Genomic DNA, 9,689 nt, shown 5'->3' with positions numbered 1-9,689 from the left:
AAATTCATGCAGCGTAATAAATATTCATACAAACTATCAAAAATACATTTTAACTAAACAAAATCAACCTTCTTTTCTGTTAAAATACTAAATTCTAATCAGATCCCTAGACAGGCTCAGAAGGATCCTGTGAGGGTGGGACGTTTTCTGGCGACAGGAGACCTTGCAGTGAAAAAGTATTGGAGCCCCAAAAACGTATCGGCTGCAGATATAGTGATGCCCAACTTCTTGGAATTCTTGGACACTTGTGCAGTACAATTAATAACTGTGGCTATAAATGCTACAAAATCCACCTTCTTCACAATGAGTGTATCCAGATCATAGTGCATCCATCGTCATATCTTCTTCAGCACTGTGGCCTCTTGACCCTTTGACTCGCTTCACCACCTCCACATAGGGGATCTGCTGTGCATCCCTGATCTTTGACACCTCAACCTCTTTCACCCTAACAGGGCACTCAAGGAAGTCCGGAGTATGATCCCCACCACAGTTGCAACATTTTACATTCACAGTTTATTCAATAACATACTTCCTCCATCTGCAAACATTTGACACGTGGCCATATCTTTTGCAATTCCCAGACTGTAGTTGTTTGGACACAAATGCTCTCACCGCATACCTCACATATCCAAGCTTCACATGTGCAGGTTGTCTCCTCAACCAGTAATAGTATCGATAGGCTTTTCTCCTTCTTTCCATTTACCATACCGGTCACTCCTGGGATTTTCGACACTCCAGACATACTTTAACTCCTTTGGCAGCTGCCCTTCTTCGAAGATCAACACAGGTTACGTCCGATGTGGGCAATTTTGCCAGATCCATTGCACGCGTCTTCTGTTTTTCATCTACACAATTAACCAAAACAAGGCCGCTTCTAGTCACCATGATTGAATCCACCTTTCCCACTGCTCTCTTCACAGTCCTTGATAGTACAAATGGATCTCGCGAATTAACGTCCTTGTCCACCTTGACATTGATCCATTAGCTGGTCTAAGGTCAGGTTTGTTCTTCTTCTTTAGGATTATTCAGCATTTAAAAAATAATGCAACTCTGTTGCCGTATGCACAATAATAGTCAACCTGTCATTTCTGCTTTCCACAATCCGAGTCGTGTTAATAACCTTTCCAATGAAAGCTACTAAGTCCATTTTATTTACTATCAAAGCGTCCTTTGACACGGCATGATTTCTGAACAGACCTCAAAACCATGTCAGGACTAGCAGAAGCACCAGTTCTGACAGTAGGTCCTCTTACTACGGGAGCAGCCATAGTAGCTCCATCAGTCCACCTAGTAGTGACAGCAATCTGTCTTACAGCCTCTGCAAATGAGACATCATGATTGATTCTATATCTCTGGGCTTCTCTTGCCTCTCTCTGCACCTGGCATCTACCAAATGCTGCACTGTGTTCCCCCCCACAATTACAACACTTAGCCTTCACATTGTTCCCACAGTCGCTGTAATCATGTTCCCCTCCACACTTGGCACATATTTTCTTTCCTCTACACTGAGCAGCTACACTGAGTGTACAAAACATTAGGAACACATTCCTAATATTGAGTTGCACCCCCTTTTGGCCTCAGAACAGCCTGAAAATAGTTGGGCATAGACTCCACAAGGTGTCGAAAGCTTTCTCCAATGCTTCTCACAGTTGTGTCAAGTTGTCTAAATGTCCTTTGGGTGGTGGACCATTCTTGATACACATGGGAAACTGTTGAGCAGCGTTGCAATTCTTGACACACTCAAACCGGTGCGCCTGGCACCTAATACCATAACCCCATTCAAAGGCACTTAAATCATTTGTCTTGCCCATTCACCATCTGCAAACAACCTTAGACTGGGTAGAAGATTTACATTTACATTTCAGTAATTTAGCAGTCGCTCATTTTACAGTTAGTGCATTCATCTTAAGATGACAACCACATATCACAGGGATAGAAAGTACATTTTTTCATAAATAAAGTAGCTATCAGTAGAGGGGGGTCAAGTGCAAGTGCTGGTTGAGGTTTTCCTCGAGGTGAGGAGGAGGATTATATAAGATACTGTCTGAAGAGGAAGGGTTTCAGATGTTTTCAGAAGATGGGCAGGGACTTTGCTGTCATAGCTTCAAGGGGAAGCTGGTTCCACCATTGGGGTGCCAGGACAGAGAAGAGATTGGACTGGACTGAGTGGGAGCTGCCCTCCTGTAGGGGTGGGAGGGCCAAGAGACCTGAGGTGGCAGAACGGAGTGCTCGGGTTGGGGTGTAAGCATAGTGGGCTGTAGCATTCTGAATAAGTTGCATGGGTTTGATGGCACAAGCGTGGAGCCCAGCCAACAGCGAGTTGCAGTAGTCCAGATGGGAAAGGACAAGTGTCTGGAATAGGATCTGCGCTGCTTCCTGTATGAGGTAGGGTCATGCTCACGGATGTTGTAGAGCATGAACCTGCAGGAGTGAGTCACTGCTTTGATGTTTGCAGAGAACGACAAGGTCTTGTCCAGGATCACACAAAGATTCTTTGCACTCTGGGAGGGTAGCACTGTGGAGTTGTCAACCGTGATAGAGAGGTCTTTGAGCGGGTAGGCCTTCCCCCGGGAGGAAGAGCAGCTCCCTCTTGTCGAGGTTGAGCTTGAGGTGGTGGGCCAACATCCAAGTTGAGATATCCTCCAGGCATGCAGAGATGTGTGTCCCCACTTGGGTGTCAGAAGGGGGGAAGGAGAACAGTAGTTGAACTAGGAGCGGTCTGCCAGGTAGGATGAAATGTAGGATGCAATGTAAGAGTGTGCAGAGCCTAAAGCACCCAGCCGTGAGAGGGAGGAGGATCTGATGGTTCACGGTGTCGAAGGCAGCGGAGAGATCTAGGAGGGTCAGAACAGAAGAAGTCAGCTTTGGTAGTGCGGAGAGCCTCCATGACACAGAGAAGAGCAGTCTCGGATGAGTCACCCATCTTGAAGCCTGATAGTTAGGGTCAAGAAGATTGTTCTGAGAGAGATAACGAGAAAGTTGATCATAGACAGCACGCTCAAGTGTTTTGGAAAGAAAAGAAAGAAGGGATACAGGTCTATAGTTTGTGATGTCAGATGAGTCGAGTGTTGGTTTCTTGAGGAGAGGAGCGACTTGGGCCATTTTGAAGTCAGAGGGGATGAAGCCAGTGGTCAGGGATGAGTTGATGAGGGAAGTGAGGAATGGGATAAGTTCTCCAGAGATGGTCTGGAGAAGGGAGGATGTGATGGGCTTGAGCGGGCAGGTGGCCAGGCCTCACTAGTTGCAGGATTTCATCTGGAGAGAAAGGGGAGAAAGAGGTCAAGGCGTAGGGTAGTTCTGTGTGAGTTAGACCAGTGCACTCAATAGGCTGAGTGAAATTTTAAGTGGTAGAAAGCAGAGGTGTGGACTTGAGTCACATGACAAATATGATGACTTGCAACTCGACTTTGACTTTAACACCAATGACTCGTGACTTAACTTGGACTTGAGCCTTTTGACTCGAACTGACTTGATACCCTCCCCAAGCCCAAATATTAAAATTGATGCTATTAAAAAAAGTGTGCAGCGCATCAACTCATCATTTAATGGATTACAGTTTGAATCGGACAGCAGCCAATCAAATTGTGCCAGCTGAGAAAAAGTTGCGCGTGACAGTGCAGAGGAACATCGGAAGGGTGAATTCAGATGGAGCCCTTGGAAAGATGATACCCAAAATTATTATTTTCGGATATAAAGACTACGCTGTATCAACAAAAAAGCGATTGCAACTTGCAAAACATGCGGGAAGAAAATGACAGACGGAGGCGCAACAACTTCCAACTTTGTTCGACATTTTAAGCTGCACAAAGAACGGTAAGTCGTGGCTAATATAGCTGACAGCTATATCATTCATAACTTTGCTAGTGTAGCATAGCCTAAATCCTGCCTGAGGTTACTGCTGTTCCTAAAGCCATTGACATATGTTAGCCTACTGTAACCACACACGCAGTGTGTGTGTGTGTGTTAAGGTTGGGCACTTGTGTACAAGCCTACATCGCTAGATTGCGCCCCATAGCGATCCTTGATCGCTATTGGGGGGGGGGGGGGGGGTCTTATGGCTACCCATGTATTTCCATGGAACTATAAAGTTTATTTGAAAGTAATAAATATATTTTTAAAAGCATTCATGATTTGCGTAAATGTAATATACTAACTATTACTCTTGTTAAAAATATTAAATGGTATTACATTTGGGGAAGAGCACATTATGACTTGTTAGGACTCAAAACTCAAAGTTTAGGACTTGAGACTTGTTGGTCTTGACTTGACTCCAACTTGCCTGTCTTGACTTGGGACTTGAGTGCTAAGACTTGAGACTTACTTGTGACTTGTAAAACAATGACTTGGTCCCACCTCTGGTAGAAAGTGGTTATAGCAGCAGATACAGAGGAAGTGAAGGAGGGAGTGAAAGGAGGGTAGGTCTTCCAGAAGTTTAGTTTTCCTCCATTTTCGCTCAGCTGCCCGCAGCCCTGTTTTGTAAACAAGCAATGAGTGACTCAGCTACAGAGCAGGAGGGGAGGGCCGAGCCGGCCGGGAGGAAAGGGGACAGTGCGAGTCACAGGAATGCGGAAAGGGAGGAGAGTAAGGTCGAAGAGGCAGAATCAGGAGGTAGAATAATTTAGCAGAAAGGAGATGATAAGATAGAAGGAGAGAGTAGTGGGAGAGAGAGAGAAGATTGCGACGGCGCATCCATCTGGGTAGGGGCTTAGTGGTTAGGGTTGGAGGAAAGGGAGACAGAAAAGGAAACAAAGTGGTGATCAGAGACCTGGAGGGGGGGTTACAATGAGATTAGTAGGCGAGCAGCCTGTAGTAAAGATGAGCTTAAGTGTATTGCCTGCTTTGTGAGTTGGAGGGGATCGGGAAAGGGTGAGGTCAAAAGAGGCAAGGAGGGGAAAGAGAGAGTTCGAAAGAAATGAATCGAAGGCAGACATCGGGAGGTTGAAATTGCCAAGTATGAAGAGCGGTGAGCCATTGGCAGGAAATTAGCTTATCAAGGTGTCAAGAGAGGAACTTGGCGTTCTTGACCGCAGATCGGCAGTTCCAAACGCTGCCAGAGAACCGGAATGGGTTGTGCGCGAAGTGTACACTAAATTAGAAGTGTTGCAGCCAAGGGGTGGGGAGCGTTTGTAAAGCCTACAGGCAGAGGAGCGAACAGGTATAGAAAACAAACACATATTTGCCAAAGCTACAAAAAGAGAAAAAATTTGATCATCTGAAAATAACTAGGTAAGATACTTACGTGAGAGTGTTGTGGAGCCTTCCTCTCTTTCCTTCCTCAAATAACTCCACAGAACAACTCGGCAGAACTGTCTTTGTTTCCGCAACGGTCTTAGTTTTGCGACAAAACCACCACTGAGACGACCGCCACTTACAGCTACCGCTGAGAAACCATGGGAGACTGAGGTACTAACACTACATTCCAACAGAACAAATCTCAAGCATACAGCCAAAGAAATGCTGGAATGGCTTCAGAACAAGAATGTGAAAGTCCTTAGGTAGCCCAGCCAAAGTCCAAATCTGTGGAAAGACTTGAAGACGACTGCTGTTCACCGCCGATCCCCATCTAATTTAGCAGAGTTTGAGAAAATTTGCAAGGAAGAATGGGAGAAAACCCCCAAATCCAGATGTTCAAAGCTGATGCAGACGTACCCAAGACAACTCAAAGGTGTATTCTCAGCCAAAGGTGACTCTACAAAGTATTGACTCGGAGATCTAAATATGTTTGTAAATTAGATTTCTGTATATCATTTTCAATAAACGTGGACAAATAAAAAAATAAAAAAACATGTTTTCACTTTATTGTTATGGGGTATTGTTTGTAGATGAGTGAGATTTTTTTTTAATCAATTTTGAATTCAGGGTATAACATAATAAAATGTGGAATAAGTCAATCAAGGGGTATGAATACTTTCTGAAGCACTGTAGATCCAGAATATTCTCATTGCCACTCATAAATATTAGCCTACATTTAAGCTATTGTTTATATATGTATTTCACACTATGTCGGGGTAAAAAGCGGAGTAAAATGTTGGTATGGATGTCAATGTTCATGTCATCTTTACCAATCATCTGCATTACACTTTAAAAAAGACTCAAACTACCACCACCGATTTTTATATGGCTAGCTAAACCTAGGCCTTATCAATAATGAATTGAATCTTGCTTATTGACAATGTTTGCCATGTCCATGCTCAGCCATAATGCAATTTACAGTAGGCCTAGCCCCTATGTCAGTGTGAATGCTATTGAAGCCATGCAATTACTGACAACAATGTGGACTGCAAATGGGTTCAAAGTTAACATATTTAGCAAAGATAGGTATACGTTTTGTTATTTAGTTTCTGTAAGCCATTTAACAAACTATAATGGACTAACATTGGAATTGGAGTTGATTCCATTGCAATACTTAAAAGACGGTAAAAACACAACTTGAAGCAACCACATATTTCATCATGGAGCACCTTCTTATTGGGCAGTGAGGGGCCAAGCCTCGACACACCCGTTATTCATCAAAACCCAGCATTTTCGCGCCAACGCCAGCAAGTGTGCAGATCATTGTTATGGTGAAAATAACAAAATTATTTCTGACACACCCCTGAACCTATAGCGCTACCGCCTGCGCTTATATTTACCATTGCATTAGGTTTGTTAAAATAGAGCCCATAGACAGAGCTATGGACTAAGCTAAGGACTGGAAATCCACGATATCAAAGTCATAGTTTTAACAATGTTTTGAGGTTGTATAGTGTTTGTTTACTTTCATTTTCTTCACAAACATTGGAGTAAAACAAACTTATATTTTGGGTTCTGATGGGGTATGACAGTTGAACTAAGCTCATGAGGCATTTATAAATTCGATTTTTCAAGAATCATTTATATACTGAACAAAAATATAATTATTTATTTTTACTCTTTCTTCTGTGCTTGTAGTTGATCCCCCAAACCGTTTTTGGATATTTTGTTTCGTTACAGAGATAATTAGTTGTCACATTTTGCTGAGTCATCACTTGCCATTGCCTATAATAAATATGCAAATATGTCTAAAGAATATTAGAAATCACTCTTAAAAAGATCCACACCAACTCATATTCCATCAGAGTCCCATTCTGAATGATGTATCTGCACTCAATTTATTGTTTCACTGTGCCAGAAATCCTTGTTTTAATGATGCTGTTTACAACAACGAAAAGATACAAATATGGATTTATGGGACAGTGGAACATTTTGTAAAAAATGTAGTTCAGAGACATCATTCAGAATGGGATTCTGATGGAATATGAGTTAGTTTTGATTGTTTTGGAGCGTTTTTGGACATGCTTCTTAGCATTTCACTGTTACGGCTGGTTTACACTCTGTCTAACGACATGTCTGTAGACAATTGTAGACATCAAACTTGTTGTTGTCGTTATGAAAAAGTAGAAACACAAAACCACAGCCTTTGAATAATATCAGCAGCCCGGTGCTCCAAATAGCATACTTTCTCTATTTTAACACCAATAAAGCCACCCGTTTAAAAATAAATTCAGTAAATGGCAACCTAGCAAGCCAGGCAACTAAAAGCTATTTTCTAAACAATGTTTTGGTTCGTTGCTGGCTAGCCAGTTCAAATAATGACCAGAGTATAGCTGACAACGTCTTAACTTTAGCTAATTTAGCTTACAGAAAATAGTTTACTGCCACAGTGTGACAAAATAAAAGTAGGTAATTCTATCCGAGAATTTTAGAACACCTGCATCTTCTTGTCACAGGAGGATTTGGTCTGGTAGCTGGAGGCAGTAACCACGAAAACGTACCTCGCGACAGTCGCAGAAACTTTGTCGGCGTTCATAAATTCAGAGCGTTTTGCTCTCGGAGCGTTTAGAGCGCACACTGGACGCTCTGGCCGAGGAGTAGGGTTGATTCGAGCGTTCTGACCACACGATGGCAGTCAAGCACCTAAGCTAACTGGCTAACGTTGACTAGCTGGCTAGATACTTCCAGATACAAATGAGAGAACACCTCACTCTGACCATTTTACTCGCCCTAGCAGAGCTGGTTAGGCTGTTTTCATGTTATCCAGAGCGTTGGTGACTAACTGTGCTGCTGGCAACAATTTAAATGTTTTTTTGGCGCTCTGGCACACTCACACAAGAGTGCTCTGAAATCAGAGTCGATAGCCAGAGCCTTGACTTTTTCTACAGTTACAGCCTTATTCCAAAATTGATTAAGTAGTTCCCCCCCTCATCAATCTACACACAATACACCATCATGACAAAGAAATAACTGGTTGAATTTTTTGTTGTTGCAAACACCACATTTACATGGAAGGTTCTTCCATCTCCACAGAAGAACTCTGGAGGTCTGTCAGAGTGACCATCAGATTCTTGGCCACCTCCATGACCAAGTCCCCCCCCCCCCCGATTTCTTAGTTTGGCCAGACGGCCAGCTCTAGGAAGAGTCTTGGTGGTTCCAAACTTCTTCCATTTAAGAATGATGGAGGCCACTGTGTTCTTGGGGACCTTCAATGCTGCAGACATTTTTTTGTACCCTTCCCCAAATCTGTGCCTTGACACAATCCTGTCTCGGAGCTCTACGAACAATTCCTTCGACCTCATGGCTGTTTTTTTTCTCTGACATGCACTGTGAACTCTGGGACCTTATATAGACAGTTGTGTGCCTTTCCAAATCATATCCAATCAATTGAATTTACCACAGGTGGACTCCAATCGAGTTGTAGAAACATCTCAAGGAGGATCAATGGATTCTCATAGCAAAGAGTCTGAATACTTATGTAACTAAGGTATCTGTTTTTTATTTTCAATACATTCAAAAAAACAATAATTGTAATCTATTTTAGAATAAGGCTGTAACGTAACAAAATGTGGAAAAAGGGAAGGGGTCTGAATAGTTTCCGAATGTATTGTACTTCCATAAATGTTTTCGACTGGTACCGGGGGACCTTTACGAGTCTTGTGAGGCCTATGGGTGTCCTAGAGCAAAACAAGTCTCACCTTCACACAGAGGGGTCATATTAGTGTATCGCTATTCGGACACTACCGACAGAAGTTGACAGATCAGCTGTACCAACTTCAGAAGCTTGTGGGGGTTGTAGAGCAAAACAGAGAACACCATCATATTCATGAGAGTCTCAACTTTCCATAGAGGGGTCAGTTTGTAGGCCAAACCGTTCTCATGGTCTGACAAACACCGCTCCAGCTCTGTCACCTTTCACCGTAGGTGCGAATGTGTTACATATGCGGATGCGGTGGATTGAAAAAAACAGATATATCTAGCTTCAACTGACAGATTTTTATGGGGATTGTTTTATTATGCTAATTCAATTTCCGCGGGGGTGTGGACATCGACCTTAGTTTGACCAGTGACACTTGTCGCATTCTAATTGTCTACAGACATGTCGTTAGACCAAGTTTAAACTGGCCTTTAGTCTACACCTGTTGTCTACGAAGCATGTGACAAATAAAATTCTATTTGATTTGATTTAGACACATTTTCATAATGCATTGCAGTCAATGGCAAGTGATATCTCAGCAAAATGTGTAAATTTTTTCTGTAACGAAACAAAATATAAAAACCTTGTTTGGGGGATCAACTACAAGCACAGAAAGAGTGAAAATAATGCCACGGAAAAATGGATGACCTTCCCCTTTAATGCCCAGCAAGAATTATGAATCCTCTAAGTCTGATTTTCC

This window comes from Salvelinus namaycush, chromosome 22 (assembly GCF_016432855.1).
Source record: "Salvelinus namaycush isolate Seneca chromosome 22, SaNama_1.0, whole genome shotgun sequence".
NCBI lineage: Eukaryota > Metazoa > Chordata > Actinopteri > Salmoniformes > Salmonidae > Salvelinus > Salvelinus namaycush.
Note: the sequence above shows the minus strand (reverse complement) of the source record.